We start from the raw sequence: 20,181 nt of genomic DNA on the forward strand, positions 1-20,181 counted from the left end.
CCAAGGTAGTCAAAAGCCTGGTGAGATACTTTTTAAGTATATTCACGCCTTCCCTAAATTGGATGAGTACAATATGGATTTTTTTTTCATGTCATTTGAAAACGTGGCTAAACAATTGCAGTGGCCAGTGGCCAAACGAAACTTGTAGGTAGAACTAGTGAGGTATCCGCAACAATACCAGAGGAGTATCTGGGGAGAATAAGGATGTGAAGAAAGTGCATATGAGCTTGTGCCAGTAGCCTATAGACAACATCTCAGGAATCTTAGGAGTGACCCTGTTCAACCCTATATTCAGTTTAAACGGGTCAAAGAAAGTAATTTTGATCAATGGATAAGAACTTTAAGTAAATGTATGATGCACTTAGAGAGATAATTATTTAGGAGGATTTCAAAGATTCATTGCCTGAAGTAGTGCAAACTCCTGTGGAAAAGCAGACAGTTAAAACAGCAAGGTTAGCAGCTGAAGAGGCTGATGATTATGAATTGTTCCATAAAACACATTTTGGCTTCCAGAATCAATTTCAGTTCATGGGGGATAGAGTAATACTCATGTGGATAACGATATGTAGATCTCAGTGAAGATTAGAAGTATAATTTACCACAGGGTAAAAAGGAAACCCTTGAAGGGGACAAAGACGCTAAAAAGCTCCGGTGTTTTCATGGCAATAAATGAGGTCACAGGAAATCACTTTGTTGGTGGGCTAGGGAAAAAAAAGATGTAGGAAAACAGGATAAGCCTGGGAATATTATTGGAGCGGTAACAGAAAGCACAGTGGAGGCTAGAAAGCTGCATCAGAGTGTACAAGTTTATCTGAGGTTGGTCAAGGAGGAAGTGCCGCATCTACTTATGAAATATACCTGCCAGGGGAAAGTGTATTCACATAGGCCAGAAGTAGCAGATCAAGAGGATGCACTATTAAGAGACATAGGATCCTCTCAGTCTATGATGCTGAAAGATGCGAAGGTATTGATTCCTGAAGCACCATGACCAGAAAAGGTACTGCTAAAGTGAATTCATGTGAGACAAAACGCGCACAATTATGTAAAGCGGGGATGGAGTGTGCAGAAAAATGTGGAGAAATTGTGGTGTAAGTATTGGACAAACTTTCAGCTCCAGGAATACAATTAATCCTTGTAAAGTATATCGCTGATTCATCGGTAGAAATGCTGCCTGCTCTGGTTGAAAGTCCAGTGGAGTCACAGGCAACTGAAGCCAAGCAGGAGCCTTATCCTGGAATCTTCCCTGTTTGTAGTGTAGCAAGGTCCCAATGTCACCAGCTGAAACAGGAGAGATCATAAATATATAGACAAGGAAGCTGAAGTGATATTGGCAGAGACTTTGTTTCATCAGATGGTTGAAACAAAACAAGAGTAAATATGTGATTATGGAAATATGTTCAGATCAGCTGAACTAATTGAGTTAGAGCATAAAAATGAAAATGTAAAGCGGTTAGGTCCCATGGAATCCAAGGAAATTCAACCAATTGGATGCAAAATTGTCTTAAAGGTAACGGATTATTTTCCAGACTGGAGGCCTGTGGCCAGTGGTGTGCTTAAAGAATCAGTGTTGAGCTTGCTGCTTCTCACACGACTTGGATGTGAATATCGGAGGCATGATTAGTAAATTTACAGATAACAGCAAAATGTGCTGCAGTGGACAGTGAGGAAGATTATCTCAGAGTTTAAAAGCATCCATGAAAGAGGGTAAAATTACACAGTTAAAATATATTGGATAGATACATAAATAAGAATGGTTCAGAGGTATATTAGCAAAAGGCTGGCAAATGGGATGAGATCAGATTAGGATGTCTGGTCAGCATGGACAATTTGGACAAAAGTGTATGTTTCCGTGTGGTATGACTCTCTAATTCGATAAGATGGATTAGGAAAAGTTCTACAGGCCTTTCGAGTGGAAATTCTCTTCCCCAAAAGTTTGTGGCGCTTCTTTGTTTACATTTATTCAAACTTGCATTAGTTAAATATTTGTCCATGAAGTGAGCCAGAGATAATTGGATACAGACAGCGAAGTGGGGCTGAGACCAAAACCTGATCAGCCACAATCTTAGTGAGTGGTGGAGAAGGCTCACAGTGTGTAATGACCCACTGCTGTTCCTCAGTCCCATGTTTCTATGTTCCATTCAGCCCATCAATCTGCTAGACAGGAGCGGTTGGAGACGACTTACTGCTATCACCTCGTGCACAGGAACAGAGGAGACCATTCAGTCCCTCAATACTTTCCCACACGGTTCGGGTGATTTGAAAAATGTAATTGGAAAACCAAGGCTGGGTATAAAAGAAGCCCCTCATCTCTCTTTACAGAGATTCCTCATTCTGCAAAATGTGCTACATTTGTTGGTCACATTATCGAACCAGGTTTACTGTGAATACAGCTCGGACACATCACCCAGAGATGACTCAGAAAATCCTCTGGACTCCCTGACTACAACATTCAATAATAAAACTTCCAGGAAAATAACAACCTGTAACATTCAAATAATAGAATGTGAGAACATAGAAACAGAAGCAAGTCGTTCACTCCCTGTCCCCACCCCTCAAGTTTGCCTCGCCCTTCAGTAAATCATGGCTGATTTTCTCTCGGTCTCAAGTCCTCTTTCATGCCTAATTCTTCATAGCACTCAACTCTCTGACAGGTCAAAATCCATCTAAAGCCTCTTTAAATACTTTTGTAGGTCAGAGAATATAGGACAGGACAGCGCGGAACAGGCCCTTCGGTCCTCGAGGTTGTGCTGATCTTTTATCCTACTCTAAGATCAGACTCATCGACATACTTTCGTGCATTATCTTTCATGTGTTTATTCAAGCATCTCTTAAATGTCCCTCAGGTATCTGACTCGTCTAACATTGCTGGCAGTGCATTCCACGCACCCAACATTCTGTATAAAGAACTGAACTCTGACATCTCCCCAAAATCTTCCTTTAATCACCTTAAAATTATGTACCCTCGTTCCCTCGTTATAGACATTTCTGCTGGGGGAATGGTCATTCGCTCTATCTATGCCTCTCATCATCTTGTACACCTGTATCCAATCACCTCTCATCCTGCTTCACTCCAATGAGAATGCCCTAGCTCCCTCAATCTTTCTTCATAAGACCTGATCTCCAGTCTAGTCATCATCCTGGTAAGTTCTCTCTACACCCTCTCGAAAGCTTCCTCGTCCTTCCCAAAATGAGGTGACCAGAACTGAACACAGTATTCCAGGTGTGGTATAGCCAAAGCGTTATACAGCTGCAGCATAACCTCGTGGCTCTTAAACTAAAATCCCTTCTAATCAAAACTAAAGTACTATATGCCTTCTTAACAAGCCTATCATAATTTGGGTAGCAAAATTAAGCGATCTATGGATATGGACCCCAAGATCCATCTGTTCCTCCACACTGCCAACAATCCTGCCTTTAACCCTGTATTCTGCATTCACATTCGAGCTTGCAAAGAGAATCAATTCACACTTTTCCAGGTTGAACTCCAACTGTCAAATGTCAGCTCAGTTCTGAATCCTGTGAATGTCACATTGCAACCGATAATAGCCCTCCACACTATGCACCACTCCACAAATCATCATGTCATCGGCAAACTTACTAACCCACCTTCCCACTTCCTCATGCAAGTCATTTTAAAAAAATCACAACGAGCAGCGATCCCACAACCAATCTCTGCAGGACACCACTGGTCCAGGACAGTGATCTTGCTCGCTTAACTCTCTGTGGAAGAAAGTTCCTGACAATCACTGCCTTCTGTTTGAAGAAACCATTCTCTGATTCGACACCATGACCTATTGATATGAACAAAAGAGGGAACAGAGGCGCTCAGGATAGAGAGACTGGCCCAGTACTCAAGGCTGTATTAGACTGAGCATGGCATCAAGGAGCATGAGCAAACTCGCATTAATGAGAATCGATTGTGACCTCTCCACTGCTCTGAGTTATTCAAAGCACAAGGGAAGGTGATTATTATCGGTGGGCATCAATCATCTCAGCCGTGGGGTATCTCTGCAGGAGATTCTCAGGGTATCTCCCTCAGCCCAGGCATCTGCAGTTGGCCAGCGGGTAATCCCTGCAGTGTGGAAGCAGGCCATTCAGCTCATTGAGTTCACACCGATCCGAAGTGGGGATATGCACTGAAGACTTCACAATGTTCAGCACTCAGATACTGAAGCCATCTGTGTCCATGTGCGATAAGACATAGGCAACATTCAAACGTGTGCTGTTAAAATCTGGGTAACATTGAAGTAACAGACACTAGACACATTTCCCTAGAAAAAAGAAAAAGCTCATTCAGTACCTCAATTTGGGTTCACAAGAATTAGGGGAAGCCATTCAGCCCATCAAATCTACTGGGCAAGAAGATGAATAGCACAATCAGTCCCTCCTTCCTATTCCATAGGAAGACAAGGGGAACGCTCACTCTCACGCATCATTTACATGGAATCAGAAAGAGACAATTTCACATCTGGAGCCATTTACAAAGCTACAGGAAGTGGTCATTCAGCTTCTTCGGTCAATGACACAAGAAGAGGCTGTTGTCAGAGAAGGTTCAATATCATAAACAAATGGTGCATGGGCTGCACAGATAGACTGTTCTAACATGTTCCACGTGGCTTCACTACTCATATTACATATATGTCATGTTAACATGGTTTTCTGGCAGTGGGAATGAAGACAACATTTTTACCCATTCACCAACGTGTTGTCCATTCCAAGAAGTTAGACCCATGGTCTCTATGGAGGTCCGAAGCTGGTGGGAAATGGCTAACTGTTTCAGAATGAAGATATTGTATCTGCTGACAATGTAACGTTCAGTGCAGGGTCACACAGCAACTGTGCAGTAAAGTTCATTCAAAGTCTGTACCTACCTGTCAATAGACATGGGGCTCTGCATAGGCACGGAAACTACCTGGAAACACGCATCCAATGAGAAGGATAGAATTTTCATCCTATTCAATGGCTTGGGACATAAAGAGTGTCCAACCATAACTATCAAGTTTCAACTACTTATTCCCTCACTGTGCTACATATTGAACACAAGTTTCTTCACTTTCTCTTTATGGTAACACCATGCCAGGGTTTAGTCTGGTGAAATCCCTTTGGATTGTATCGCTCACAAGATCATTATTTATAAAGAATAATCAACATGTACACAATACCCCAAATAGTCTCTAAACAGGACACTACCTTTGGGAAAGATACATTTACTCTGGTAGTTTAATCGTTTTGCATGAAGAGCCACATATCATTTACTTCCTGCTGATTAAACATTCTGTCAGTCATTAATGATTAAGCACATTTAGGTCTGTTGCAAGAACAGCACTTCCCAAATTCTCACTATTTAAATGAACATAAATGTGAATGATGATATTTGTTGTTCCCACCTGAAACATTTTACGTCCTGCGAAGAGCTTTGTCCCAAACACTGATCCTTCTGATACCCGAAAGCCTTCATCCAGATAAAAACAAAACTCCCTTCATTCTCTCGATTATCCAAATTTTAAGACATTCGGTGTATTCCACCCTTACCACCAATGGGCTCCAACATTCTCTACTCACTATCTTCAACCATGTCAACGTCTGCTGAAAACGCAAATACTCTACCAAATCATGTCATTATTTTCCAAGTGTCTAGTTGTCACATTCCCCAATGTTTTTCTCACAGCTGATATCAAGCTAACCACAAGTTGGTTTTCTGTTTGACCTCTCCGTCCTGTTTTAAATATTTAGGTTTACAATAGCTGCTCTCCAGTCTGCAGGCTCCCTTCCAGAATCTAACCAGCTTCGAAGAATAATCAGTAATTCTTTCATTAGCTCTACTGCCACCTTCTCAATACTCTTGGTCGTAGTTCATCAGATGCAGCAACATACCGACCTTAAATTCCATGGGATTTTCAAAGACTTACCTTTTATTAATTCTAATTTCCTTCTGTTCCTCATTTTAACCAGTCACTCTTTCCCTTATATTTCTGCAAGTTTGTTTCTGTACCTTCCTCGGGGAGATGAACTCAATATATTGCTCTCAGCGGACAGGTGACTTCTGTCAGTCAATGAATACATTGGAGGATTGCACTTCGGTGATGATGGATATGATACTCACTCCTGTCTGGAAAATTCCAGGATTAATCCAGTTTAATTCATGGTGAGCATCAGCACAGTCCTGTCACTGGTGTGAGACTAAATGGTAGACTGAAGGAGGGGACACAGTTCAGTGACCACCTCAATTTTGAAAGAAACTGGTTTCATACCTTACACCTGGTCCAGCTGAGACAAATATCCCGGAAATCCCAGGGAACATAATGCACTGTGCTGCTCCACCCTATTTATAGATCTTCACTTCTGTGGAGCCTCATCTCCATTTGTTTACCATGGACCCAGACACTCTGTAAATGCAGTGTGTATCGTGGGGTCACCAGATCCAGCAGCTGACAATACAACCTGAGATAAGCATCCACAGAAACTCCACTGATTTTCCAATTCCAGGAACAAGTCAATTTTCCACACGCATGGTGCACGCATTCAGCGTTGAAAACTATTTCCACTCCTGAGTTTCTCTTCCTGGCTGAGAAAGCCAATGCATCCCCGCACAGTCCCACAGTAAAAGTTCTCTCTCCAATGAAGCAGTTGACGGTGTAACATTACTTTCCTCTGCATCTCAGCAACTATAAGAGCAGCACCAGTGTTGCTAATGGATTTGATCATCACACTCAGAGACGAGAGATAGAGGGAACCTAACTCACTTTAAACAGGGACATATCTAAATGGATGTGATATTCAAGAACATGGGAAGTGGGGAAATGTGAGAATAACTTGCCATTTTGTTTTCCTTTCAGTTCATCATCAGCAATCCTTTTGCTCACCTTTCACTTCTTTTTCTCTCTTTTTCTGGCCGTTTCGCTATCCATTCTATTTAAACCTGGTTTCCACCGCTCTCTCCAACCCAACCATCCCTGATTCCAGGATAAATAATATTATTTCCCAGTTTGCTTTCAGTTGTGAAGCAGGGTAACTGGAGTCAAACTGTTATCTGCCTTTCTCCTGACAGAGGCTGCTTAGATCCTCCAACACTTTCAGACGCCGGAGAATTTTATTTTCGATCTCTAGCACCCACCGTTTCTTGGTTTATTTCAAATTTAATGCTGTTATTTTACGGGATGCCAGCATCATGGGCATGGGCAGCATTTGTTGTCCATCACTAATTGTCCTTGACCACGTGGCCACTTGTCAAGACAAAATGGAGCCAACAATTTTGTTGTGGGTCTGAAGTCACACTGAGTTCAGACTGGGCAATAATGTTAAGTTTCTTCACCAAAGACTATCAGTGAAATAATAAAAATAAATCCTGACGCTTTCTGGTTTCCATGAGTGAAATTCGGTTTCAGTCCAATTGTTGTCATTCGAACTTAAGCTCTGACATCGGTTGTGGTAGGATTTTAAACACTGCCTTGGAAGCACAGCTCTTGCCTCTGAATTAACCATCTAGTTACATTATCATTCTGATACAAAGTCCTTATTGCCTAGTCCGTATTCCCTAGCCACTGCAAGAGGGATTATGGCAGGGAAATCAGTTTAACTAACAACAAGCAAAAGGATTTCGGGAAAAAATAGAAAAGGAGATTGAGACAATTTCATATAAGATCACAGATTTCAGAATGCTGAAATGAAGACATTTCGACAGCATCCCGCAACATGAGCCAATATTTGAGGAATGCTAGCTGAAGGGGATTTTGGTGTCAGTACTGATGATGGAGAGGTTTGAATGAGAATTTGTTCTGCACTCTTAAAACTGGATGTGGGGTTAGCAGAGTCTTCGACTCATTGGGCTGAATCTACTAATAAATTATCTCAGTGCCATTTTCATTGAGTATGACAGAGGGATTGTCCATACGAGGCTGAGCTAGTTTCCTGGTGCTATCTTATCGAACTCACCTCGTTAACTACCTACGCAATCTCATAGTGTTCGTCTCATTCATTGCCAGCCCGATTCTCCAACCCAACATGGCTGGAGGTACTCACCATCGCACTGATGCCCCTGGATATTCCATGATCACTGGCAATGGTGCCATCTTTCAAGTGTCAATGGGCACACGGTTGATCTTTCTCAGTTTGGGGTGACACTGTACAGTTGACCCCGCGCATGTTAGACAAGGCGATCTAACACGACGATGTTTCATCTCTCTCTATCTCTCTCGCTCTCTACATATGCACTTATTTTATATCCAATCACAATTAGTAATTCTGGCTATTTCACTTTGTCTCACTTTATTGTATTCAGTCAAACACTGCTTCAAAACACTTGTCCCGTTATGATATACAATTTCGAGCAGAGAACGTTTTATCCTCCTCTGTTATCTTGACCGTTATCTGAATTGTACAATTTTTCTTGTTATGAACGTTTCTTTTGCCCTTTATCTGTGATTGTTTCTTTCTGTAACAGTTACACTGTCTCAACTTCAGTTGGCTGGATGGCAAATGGAGGCCAGCAGCGCTCATTCAATTCCCCACATTGACTGATGTTAGCATGACGGGGACGCTCTCTCAGCAATGGGAAATCTAGCATAGTCAATCCACACTAAGCTGCACATCTTTGTACTCTGGGAGGAAACTAGAGCATTGGGAGGGAACCAACACAGATACGTACAGAATGTTCAAACTCCACATAGAGGTCACCTGAATTTGGAATTGAACCCAGCTCCTTGGTGATGTGAGGTAGCAGTGCTAACCAAATATCTATCATCAACCTCAGTTAGTTCTATTAATTACTTGGAGGTGATTAAAGAAATCTAACTGACTTGTTCTTATCACTGAAACTGACCCAGTCTGAGACCTTTATCATCAGCCATATCACCAAGCTGATTACATTTAAAATTTGTTGTGAGCAGTGGAGGCGTGGGACCAGAAAAGGAAACTGTGACACTCTCCAACCTCAGTCAGAACCGGAGTGAAGAGAAATTCACAAAGTGGGAGGTTCATTCAAGTGGGAATTCTCTTTCCCAGAAGTTTGGGAGGGCTGAATCTTTATATTATACTGAGGCTAGCTTTGTCTGATTTTCCATAGACAGGAGAATCAAGCATATGCGTGCAATGAGAGAAAAGTGAAGCTGGGAACACATTAAGATGAGCCATGACCTTATTGACTGGTGGCAGAATGTCAAAGGGCCGAATGGCCCAGTCGTGTCCGTCAGCCCTATGTTTCATTCAGCTTTTCGGTCCTGCAGTACAGGAGCAGATCAAGACCACGCCGATGGTTTGGTGCAGTTTGCGAAATGTACATCAAAAATCCAGGCTGGGTCAGGAAGAGACCGCCCCCTCCCCCAATCCCTTTTTCCAGGCTTCCCGTCTCTGTAACTTCTGCTCCAGATGTGGGCCACGTTACAGATCCAGATTCGCTGTGAATACAGCCCCCATACCCCACACAAGATCAACTCGGACAAATCCTCTGTTCTCCCTGAATACCACATTTTACATCATGACTTCCAGGAAAATAACCATTTATTTTCCAAAAGCACAAATAAGAACGTACGAAATAGGACCAGGAGCGGGCTATTCGGCCCCTTAAACCTGCACTGTCATTCAATAAGAACATAGCTGATCTAATCCACGGCTCAACTCCACTTTCCTGCTAACTCCTTGCATCCCTCAACTCGCTGATATGTCAAATCTCAATCCACATCGCTGGTAAACACATTCAGTGACCTAATCTCCATACTCTCTAGGTTATGGAATTCCAGCCATTCACTACCTTCTGAAAGAAGACATTTCTTTATGTCTCAGTTTGAAATCGGTATTCCTTATTCTGTATCGATATCCCTGATTTCGAGACTCTGTCCTTGTGTGGAACCACATTCTCAACACTTATCTTGTCAAGCCCCCTCTGTATTTTGTCCGTTTCAGTAATGCCACCCTCACTCATTTAAACCACAATGGATAATCGCCTCAGCATTTTTGATGTATTCAATAAATCAACGCTTTCACCCCAGGAACCAATCAAATGAACCAACATTCCTGCATCAGCATGCTGACGTGATGTATCATACACAGGAACATTTCAATCCGTTGTACTGCTTCTTTTTTAGGCGTCCTCTCCATTAAATAACAGCTCCCGACGTCAGGCTATCAGTATAGATTGTAAGCAGCTCTTGCCAACTAACTGATATTTGAGGTACTCCAGTAGATACATGTTGTTCATAAAGATCGATGAATCCTGACTCTCTGATTTCTAGGTGTTTACAAATTGTCATCCCATGCTAATGCATTATCCGTCATACCATGAGCTTCTGTCTTGTGTAAGAACCTTTGTTTTGTGATACCTTGTGGAAAATCTCTCGAAAGCCTCATGTCTGCCAGTCCCCCTTTATCATGTCAGGTTGTTACATTCTCATGGATCTCCAGAAAAACTTTGCATGATTTTACAGACAAAATATAGTTCGCCTTTAACAAAACCATGCTGACTTTGTGTGAAGTTTTTTTCTAAATATCAAGCAGTCCCTTCCTTAACAACAGACTGTCACAGATTCCCACCACTAATTGTTAGGATAAATGGTCCTGTTCTCAGTCTCGCTCGGTTCTTGAAGACAGGCGTCACATTGGAGGGTCTCGAGTTTCACTGGGTCACTGCTTTAATCCAGAGAGTTGTGGAATATTTCACACAGAGCCACCATTCACTCTGTAATCACTTCAATTAAAACCAGCTCTGTATTTCTGATGATCTGTTTACCCTTCGTCTTATCTGTTTGAGAAAAGCCTTGCTCCTTTTGTTAGAGACAGTCCAAGAACTTCCCTCTTATTACCATTTTACTTATATAATTGAAATATTTACAGTGTCTTCCCCTGTGAAGAACGATACAAAGTACAGGGGTAAATTACCTGTCTGTTCTCTGTAGCCAGTTCCCCAGTCACAGCCTCCAAATTTCTTCAATATACTTTCCTGACTTTGTTTCTGCCAAAGATCACACACACTTCTTTAACTCTTCTTACATACATGGAAATGCTCGTGCTGCTTGTTTTTATATTTCTTGCCAATTTGTTTACATCACATCTTTTCTTCCTTTTTCTTCACTTTCTATATCCATGCAGTCATATCGCACACAAACACAATCTTTGGTCCAACTTGTCTCTGCCAGCCAGGTTTTTCAAAGTAAACTAGTCTAATCGGCTTGCATTTTGCCCATATACCTCAAAATGGTTCCCATTCATATGTTTGTCCAAATGTCTTTTAAATGTTGGAGCTGTACTTGCATCTGCCAGTCTTCATCTGGCATCTCATTCAATAAACACATCACCCTTTGTGTAAAAATGTTCGCTCTTCCTCCCTTTTAAGTCTTCCCTCTTCCTCCATAAACCTATGCTCGCTCTCTGATTTGATTTTCCTATCCTGTAGAAAAGACCTTGGCTTTTCACCCTTTCCATGCCTCCCCTCATTTTATAAAATTCTATAATGTCACCCCTCAACCTCCTATACTCCATCTGATACTAACTTCAAGAACAAGCATTTAAAGATAAGCACTGCTAATTTGAAACAATATTCAAAACGACAGGAAAAAAAGACAGCTCAAACTTCCTACTGTTTTTTGTTTTTTCTCGATGTTACAATACTAAGGCAGCATGAAAATCTTTAGTGCCATTAAGACGTCAGGCACCGGAATTCCTTTTTTTTCTGGTGGCGGTGATGATCTCTACAGTGAAAATGTATCTCTGGCCAGATCTGCATAATACCAAATGTTCCACATTCTCCCTCCAGGCCTCCCTATGACCTTGTGTGGTTCTGTCTTCTTTATCTTGCATTCAAAAGAGAGAACCCCTTTCTCCAATTCACATCTTAAATAAAACTCATTTTGCATCAGCTTCTCCTTCACCACTGCTAAAAGCCAGTTTATCTGTTGTCACCCCCTCTTTTCCCTGTCACCTACCCCCTCCCCACCTCTAGCAAAGGACTAAAATGCCAAGTTTCCAAACATTTTCAGTTCTGAAGAAGTGTCACACTGTACTTGAAACGCTAACTTTGATTTTCTGTCTCTGTAGAGGCTGCCAGACCTGCTGAGTTTCTCCAGAAATTAATAGGCACAGAACAAAGTTTAATTAAACAAATGTCGATGGAAACTGGAAATAGAAATGCACAAATTGCTGTAGAAACAGGGACACGAAAGATGAACTCTGCTTTCACTCCACAAGATTGAGCCAGACTTGCTTAGTTTCTTCAGCAATTTCTGTTTTTGAACAAGTTCCAAAGACGTGTGTCAAATCTGCTCAAACGCCCTATCTATCACAGAGCATCGTACATTTGGAAGTGAACAAAAACGCAAAGTGCACAAGTTAATTGGCTCTCAAACGAGATAAGTCTGGCATCACAGACACGACAGAGGTCTTAATCATGGTCAGGGAGTTAAACAGAGGGAAAAACATTCACTTCATGCACAGCAGATGGTATTATGGGAAAGAAAACGATTCATATGAATATGTTAAGGTATTTGAGTAATGTAACAAATTGGAGGCGTGACATCAGGGAGGGACACTCAGCAGGATGAGAATATGATAATGGAAGTGTTACCACATCAGAAACCAGTTTAGGTCACTGAGTACAGGGCTGATGGGTGAATCGGTCTCAGTTTGAATGAGGGGAGAGCTAGTGGAATTGAATTGCAGGAGAATTGGCGTTACGGGTATAAGTCCTTCATCAGGAACCTGCCTGAAACATCGAGTCTCCTGCTCCTTGTTTTCTGCCTGACCAGTTGTGCTTTCCAGCATCATATTTTTCGAGTCTACATCTGTACAGGGCGTTGCTAAGACCACATCTGACACATTATGTGTAGTTTTGATCCCTTAACCGAAACAAAAATTGTTTTGGAAACTTATCAACCATGGTTTGTTCACACGTTTCTGGAATGAAGGCCTTTTGTTGCGAAACATTATTAACTTTGGACTTAGATGAGAAATCTTTTTGAAGCATAGATGATTTTGAGAAAAATATCAGCTGGATACATATTTTCTCTTCTCAGGGAGACTAAAAGTTTGGAATACATTTTAAGAATAACATGCATTGCTTTTTGCACAGATATTATGAAGACATCAAACGATGTTTTAAAAATTAAGCATAAACATACCACCATATCATCAAAATATAAAGCAGCAATTTTCTTTTTTGCTAATGAAGGAATTTTATTTTTTGCTAATGAATGGCATATGTATAACAACAACAGTGATGCTCTTGCATATATTCCATTATGGGCCATTCCAGAGAATGTTCACGACGAGGGCACACGGTCCAGTTTGGTGTTCAGTTGATATTGTTGCATGTTTCAACACAGAGAGGGAGGACAATGTTCCCTGCCTGAGAAGCAGCAACTGATTGATCCCTCTCTCTTATTTTGTTCCACCTGACAGCAGTAAATTTCTGACTCACCTCTACCTGATGAGTCGTGCAGAATCCCTGATGAGAGATTCATTGGAATCTCCCTATCGTCTGAAGCAAAGGGAATTCAGGTAAATCCAACTATTCTGGGAGGAAATCACATTACAAGCAGCTTGTCTGAGCAGAATAACTTCAGAGGACAGAATAACAAATGAGTTCAATTATTATGGAACTCTGGAAAGCTTTCATTTTTCTGTTTTTGTCTTAAGGTGTGTGTGTGTGTGTGTGTGTGTGTGTGTGTGTGTGTGTGTGTGTGTGTGTGTGTGTGTGTGTGTGTGTGTGTGTGTGTGTGTGTGTGTGTGTCACAGTTTCTACCAGATGAGCCAGTCTGACTTTTATAATTAGCCATATCACTAAACATTGAAATTTGCCGAAACCAATGGAGCAGTGTGACTGCAAAAGGGAGCAGTGACCCTGCAACATTGGTTGGAGCACGAATGAGAAATTCTGAAAGGGCTTTTCAAGTGGGAATTTCCTTCCCTAGAAATTTATGGTCTCTGGAATTTTGCAGTTATTCAAAGTTATGTCTGTTAAATATTTGATAGACAAGTGAATGTTGGAAAATGGTGCATGTACGGAAGAAGTACTGCTGAGACCACAAACAGATCAGCTACAATCTTAGTGCGTGACTGCGTAAAGACGAAGTTTCTAATGGCCCACTCATGCTACTCAGACTAATGTTTCCATATTCCATTCTGCCCTTCACAGATCTTGCACAGTAACAGATGGAGGCCACTTGCTCCAAATACCTGGTCCACAGTAATAGAGGATCTCCTTCTGTCCCTCACAACTGTCACACACAGTTTGGTGTGGGTTGAAACATGTTCATTCATAACCCAGACTGGGTTGATAATACGCCTCTGATCTCCTTATAGAGTGTCTCCTCTCTGCAACTTGTGCTTCACTTGTTGGTCATGGTGCAGACCCAAAATCACTGTGAATAAAGTCCGCATACCTCACCCTGAGATTACTCATAAAATGCTTTGCTCTCTCTAACTTCAACATCCAATAACGGAATGTTCAGGAAAATTACAACCATTAACTTTCTAATTACAGAACATTACAACCTGAGGAACAGGATCAGATGGTAATTCGGATGGTCAGGCCTGCCGTGCCATTGTATAAGATTATGGTTGATCCAATGTTGTCAGCAACTTTGCTTTAGTTCCCAATTCTTCGCACCCCATACTCTATGACAGGTAAAAATAAACCCACCTACCTCCTCTGTAAATACTTTCAGTGATCTAGCTCCCCGAGCTCTCTAGACCAAATAATTCCTGACATTCACTATCCTCTGTGAAAATGTTACACTCCCCAAACATAACAATAACCTATTGGCATGCTCAAAAGAGGTGAACACTGCAGCTCATGTAAGAGTGACAGACCCTGATATCAAGGCCGGTGTTGACACAGGATTGTATCAAGGAACGCAGACTAAATTAAATTTAATAGGAATTAGCCACAATCACTCACCTAGTTGGAGTCAGCCATCGCATGGAGGAAGATGTTCGTGGTTGGTGGATGTCAATCCTCTTAAACCAGGGATATCCCTACAGGAGATCCTCGGGGTAGATTTCTCGGCACAATCATCTTCAGCAGCTTCATCTATATCCTTCCCCATCATAACGTCAGAAATGGGGATGGTCATTGAAGATCACACAATGTTCAGAACATTTTCCTCCCTCAGCTCCTGAAGCAGTCTGTGTCCATGTGCAGCAAGACCTGAACTGCATTCAGGCCTGTGCTGTTACTATGTTGGTAGCATTCATCCAATAGCACGGCTGGACATTACACAAGTCCACAGCAAAAAGAGGAGCTCTTTCAGTCTCTCAATCTGGTTACACACGAATATGAGCAAGCATTCAGCCCATCGAAACTACTGAACAAGAAGTGAGACAGCCCATTCAATCCAGCTGCCTGGTACACAGGAAGAGGAGGGGACTGGTCAGCATATCGAACTGTTAAACAGGGACACGTGGAGCCCAGTCTCCCGAAACTGTTCCACGGGACCAGAAAGAGGCCTTTCAGCCTCTAAAAGGCTTATGCAGGAATAGGAAAATGTCACTGATACTCCAGCATAACAAAGCACAGGTCCAGATCCTGCACTGATAGAGGGCTTCAAGATGTTACTCGTGGCACATTGCCTGTAGAAGATGTGCTCCTTAACGTGGTTTGCTGGCAGTGAGGAGGGAAGCCAGATGATTTCTCTCAAGTCTTAAGGAGACATCTTCCATCTCCGAAAAGACAGACCCATGTTCTCCATGGGGGTCAGAGGCTGGTGGGAGTAGTTAACTGACTTAAATTGAAGGCATTGTGGCTGATGTTGGGATTGTGTATAACATTCCGTTCAGTGCAGGATCACACACCAAATGCACTGTATTAATATGTGGAGTTCATATTCAAAGTCTGGATTTCCTGCTCTCTCATTGATATGGGGAGTGGGGGTGAATGGGGGGAATGTTCGCAGAGATATTAAAAGTATCAAGAATCTCATAACCTGAGTAAAAAAAAATGGGATTTACCATCGTATCTGTGTCTGTTTAGATCATCATATGTGATTGTCCATCCCCCTGAAGTTTCAATGCAATCCCGTCTTATTCTCTCACAGTGCGACAGATTAATGTTCACTCACTCCTCATGATACCATCATCCCTAGGATTAGATTGGTGGAACTCATTTTCACTCTTTCTGTTGTAAGACGATCATTCCTTATAAAAGAGTAAAAATCTGTGCACAATACCCCAAATACTGCCTCAACAACACTCTCAGGGATGATCACAATAATTACTTTCCCTCACTTCGCCGTCTTCATTTCTTTCTTATGGCATACATTTTTTAAAAAATCCTTCTGTATATACTGCCACTGATACGGAATTTACAACTTACATACCTCTTTATGTCAGTGTCAATAAAACCAGCACCAGAGGTATCTATCCTGACGGATATCATGCTCGGGGAGAGACTCAATGAGATGGAGTATACTTAAATTAAGGAATAGTCATCTACCTGATGGAAATGAGCTGGAGGGATATGGGAAACAGGAAGTGGAAGGAAGCTATCTTTACTTCTGTTCTTTTTCGCTAGGTATATGGAGCCCTGGTCAGACCAGCATGTTAACGCTATCCTAAACTGACCGGCTGGTTCAGCTGTTCCACAGGGCAGTAAAGAATGGATTTGCAGTTACTCGGAGACCTGACCAATGAAGGATAACCCATTGCCTTTTCTAAAGCACATGAGGCAAGCAGATGGGTTTCTGTTTATTACAAATGGTGATGGTTTATTTTAAATTCCATCAACTTGGTTCTTCAGACATGAACAGATTATTATTCTGTGCGTCTAGAGTAAGAGTCAATGACTTGTGCACCATGCATTATCTTCGTGTCTGACAGATTCTACGGAGAGAAAAAGTTTACCATCTCAAGTACAATTTCTTGTCATGGACATGTCGTTAGAAGTGACTAGAAACAGGTGGATCCAGATTTCACGGTGGCACAAATTCAGAAGTTTATTCAGATGTTGCACTGAGGCTGACGAGGAGACCGGGACATCATAATGATGGTACTGAGCAGGATTTGTGAGTGGGGAGGATATGGAAATGTAGTTCTGTGCAGGGCTAGTAGGTTTATGGAGTTTGAGAACAGTTTGGTTCCTTCTCGCGTTTGAGTGAGCAATTTATAAATAGTAATTTGCTTCAGAGAATTTATCAGAAAAGGAATTTTTGATTGAGAGTGAAGACACTGACTTCTCCTTTTCCCAAACTTACCGAACATGAGCAGAAACACAGTTCAACCCAGTTTAATAGACAAAGAGAATGACTTACGAGGAACACCAACTACAGCGAGAATGGGATAGTAGCCACCTTGTATAATCCAAAGTATAGCTTCGATCCGTGATGCTAATGATATCGAAGGCTGAGAAAGCAAGTTAAGTTCCCAGGAAAAACTCCTGTCTGTTATTGTAATATTCCAGTCTAATGTTCTCAGACTCAGATCCATTGTTGAAACATTCCAGTCTATTGTTCTCAGATTCTGATCTCTCCATCCCCTCTCTCTGGATGTGCTGATCCCTGTTAGTGCTGTCGGTGATGGTCCTGCTCATACTATGGGATGGCACATCGAACCCAGTCCTTATTAAAACAAGAGGTTAATCCTCTAGTGACACATTTAGGATCCACAGAGGCTGACATTAACCACAGTCGCTGAACAAATAGCTCCAGTTAACCCCTTTCTATTCAATACAGTTATTATTAAATTTCAAACTAACACATAAAAGTTACACATTCGGAATGAGACATGTGAGGGTGACTGAGGGAAGGAATGTTGGAGATGGTAGATTGATTGTGCGTTGTCATTTAATCTGAATTGGATATGGGAGTAATGACTGAGGATTGTCAGAACATAAATGTGTTTCTCTGATTATAATTGGAAACATACAGCCTGCAACTAGTGATCAGTCATTACAATATAAATAAAGTATTGAGAGAACGTTTATACTCGAAAACCTGACAGGAAAATGTGCCGATGACAACATGGGGTTATAACAGACAAACGGGATGGATATTTTAACAGAGAATTGAACCTGACAAATGCAATTCAAATTGTTACTCCAGGATCAGGGAGGACAAGTGAGGGTCATGCTGTTGATTTTTTAATGCCAATAAACTGCGATGAAGTGCAACTTACTGGACTTCAATTACAATGTGATTATGGCATTGGGGAGGAGACGGAAAACGTTCAGAATTGGGGGACATGGCAGCTGAGACGAGAGTGAGGGAACATGATATTGCCAATTCATCCGTATTAGAACGTTTCTCTTTATAAATCATTTGAAGATCAGATGCAATAATAAATCTACAATGAGGACTGAGGAGAGCCAATATTACTAAAGACCGTACGACCATAAGACATAGGAGTAGAAACCTGGCCATTCAGGCCATCCAGTCTGATCCAATATTCAATCAAAGCTGATAAGTTTCTCAAACCCATTCTGCACATAACCCTTGATTCTCTTTACAACTGAGAACGTATCCTACGCAGGCTTAAACATACTCAATGACGTGGCCTCCACAGCCTTCTGTGGCAATGAATTCCATAGACTCACAATGCTCTGGGCGAAGGAGTTACTCGTTATCTCTGTTCTAAAAGGTCTTCACTGTGGTCAATGTCTGAGCATCGGATCGTAGTCTTTCCTACCAATGGACAGATTTTCCCAAAATCCACTCTGTCCAAGACATTCAGTATTCTGTAAGTTTAAATTAGAATCCCCCCCCATCCTTCTAAACTCCATCGAGTACAGACCCAGAGCCCTCAAACTTTCCTCATAGGTTACGCTTTTCATTCCTGGGGCCATGCCAGTGAACATTCTCTGAACACACTCCAGGGCTACTACATATCTGATAAGACATAGGGCCCAAAGCTGCATACCAGAATCTAAATGTAGCCTGACCAGAGCTTTTTCGTGCCTTAGAAATACATCACTGCTTTTATATTGAATTTCTCTCGAAATAAATCCATTCAATGTATTTACCTTCGTAACTACTGACTAAATTTGCATTCCTGAAGAAGGGCTTATGCCCAAAACGTCGATGCCCCTGCTCCTTGGATGCTGCCTGACCTGCTGCGCTTTTCCAGCAACATATATTTCAGCTCTAAACTTGCAAGTTTACCTTGAGATACGCCTGGACGAGGATTGCCAAGTCTCTTTGCACTTCAAATTTCTGAATTTTCCCCCCATTTAGAAAACCGTCCATGCCTCTATTCTTCGTACCAAAGTGCATGACCTCATACTTCGCATCTTTCACTGTATGTGCGACTTCTTTGCCCATCCACTAACCTGTCCAAATCCATCTGCAGCTTTTCTGCCTACTGCGTGCTCCATGTCCCTTTACATATCTTTGTAATGTCTGCAAACTTAGCCAGAATGTCCTCCATTCCGTCATCTAGATCATTAAAGTACGAAGTAAAATGTTGTCCCAACATTGGGTTTTGCAGAACACATTTTGTCACCGGCTGCCATCCTGAGAAGGACCATTTTATCCCTACTACCTGCTTTTTGCCAAACAGTCACGCGTTCATCAATGCTAGCACCTTGCCTGTGTCACCATAGTCCCTTATCTTAACCAATAGCCTCCTGTGTGGAGCTTATCAAAGGCCTTCTTGAGGTCTGGGTAATAACATCCATTGGCCCTCGTTGATCTAAGCTGCTCGTTACTTTCTCAAAAAGGTCCAGCAGTTGCGGCAGGAGTGACCTCCCCTTGATGAAACCATGCTGACTTTGACTTGAATTACCATACACCTCCAAATATTCAGAAATCTCATTCTTTCCGATCGGTTCCAGGATCTTACCCATAACTGAGGTTAGGCTATTTGGTCTGTAATTTTCCGTCTTCTGCCTTATTTCATTGTTAAATAGGGATTTTACATTACCGTTATTCCAGTCCACTATGACATCCCCTGATTCTAATAATTCCTGAAATATCATCACTTACGCCTCCACTTCCTGTGAGCTTTCTTCATTCGAGCTCTGTGGTGTAGTCCTTCTGGTCCAGGTGATTTATCCATCTTCAGCCCATTTAGCTTTTCTACCCTGTTTGCCTTGGCGATGGGTGACATATTGAGCTTTGCCCCGTCACACTCTTGAATTTTTCGGAAATTATTTGTGTCCTCAGCCATTTCTTTGTTCCCCCCCGACTGTCTGTCCTATGATATTTTCCAGCAGCTCAATGTCCACTTTTGTCTTGCCTTTGCCCTTTTTGTATCTAAAGAAAATCT

This window comes from Chiloscyllium punctatum, chromosome 18, assembly GCF_047496795.1.
Source record: "Chiloscyllium punctatum isolate Juve2018m chromosome 18, sChiPun1.3, whole genome shotgun sequence".
Classification (NCBI taxonomy): domain Eukaryota; kingdom Metazoa; phylum Chordata; class Chondrichthyes; order Orectolobiformes; family Hemiscylliidae; genus Chiloscyllium; species Chiloscyllium punctatum.